Below are 1,470 nucleotides of genomic sequence, written 5' to 3'. Positions count from 1 at the left end.
GGCACGGGGTTGCCGGCACACGGCTTGGTGTTTCTTGATGTGTCTTGGGTGCTAGCCCTACCCCTCTATTTATATGTTGAGCCTTGGGGTCGAAACTTGGAGTAAAAGCCTCCACAAAGTCGGTTTCACCCGAAAGGCAAGAGTCCTTCTCCGACTCCAGGGCCAGACGCCAGGGACCCTGGCGTCTGGCCCCTAGACTCCGCAAAACTTCTTTTTGCGCTTTCCAAAAACCTTGTGGGCTTTCCCTTTTGGCCCAAATAAAGTGTTCCCGTACCCAAACATTTTGCGAAACATCCGGAACCCCTTCCGGTGAATTCCGGAACCCTTCCGGAGACCAAATACTATTATCCCATATATCAAACTTTATCTCCGGACCATTCCGGAGTTCCTCGTCATGTCCGTGATCTTATCCAAAACTCCGAACAACATTCGGTTACCAACATACATAACTCATAAATACTATATCGTCAATGAACGTTAACCATGCGGACCCTACGAGTTCGAGAACTATGTAGACATGACCGAGACACTTCTCTGGTCAATAACCAATAGCGGAACCTGGATGCCCATATTGGCTCCTACATATTCTACGAAGATCTTTATCGGTCGAACCACATAACAACATACGTTGTTCCCTTTGTCATCGGTATGTTACTTGCCCGAGATTCGATCGTCGGTATCTCAATACCTAGTTCAATCTCGTTACCGACAAGTCTCTTTACTCGTTCCGTAATACATCATCCCGCAACTAACTCATTAGTTACAATGCTTGCAAGGCTTATAGTGATGTGCATTACCGAGTGGGCCCAGAGATACCTCTCCGACAATCGGAGTGACAAATCCTAATCTTGAAATACGCCAACTCAACAAGTATCTTCGGAGACATTTGTAGAGCATCTTTATAATCACCCAGTTACGTTGTGACGTTTGGTAGCACACAAAGCGTTCCTCCGGTAAACGGGAGTTGCATAATCTCATAGTCATAAGAACATGTATAAGTCATGAAGAAAGCAATAGCAACAAACTAAACGATCAAGTGCTAAGCTAACGGAATGGGTCAAGTCAATCACATCATTCTCCTAATGATGTGATCCCGTTAATCAAATGACAACTCATGTCTATGGTTAGGAAACATAACCATCTTTGATCAACGAGCTAGTCAAGTAGAGGCATACTAGTGACACTATGTTTGTCTATGTATTCACACATGTATTATGTTTCCGGTTAATACAATTATAGCATGAATAATAAAAATTTATCATGAAATAAGGAAATAAATAATAACTTTATTATTGCCTCTAGGGCATATTTCCTTCAGCGAGTTGGTATTAATTACCGGCTTACGTCAATGTTGATTTCCGATGGGTGTGAAGGTACATGTGGGTGAGTAAGTTACCGGGTTAGGCGACCTAGCACGCCACGGGTAGGCGAGCTGGTATTGCCGGCTTAGGTCAATTTTCGATGGTGTGT

This window comes from Triticum dicoccoides, chromosome 7A, assembly GCF_002162155.2.
Source record: "Triticum dicoccoides isolate Atlit2015 ecotype Zavitan chromosome 7A, WEW_v2.0, whole genome shotgun sequence".
In the NCBI taxonomy this organism is placed as follows: Eukaryota; Viridiplantae; Streptophyta; class Magnoliopsida; order Poales; family Poaceae; genus Triticum; species Triticum dicoccoides.
This window is presented reverse-complemented; position numbering follows the sequence as displayed.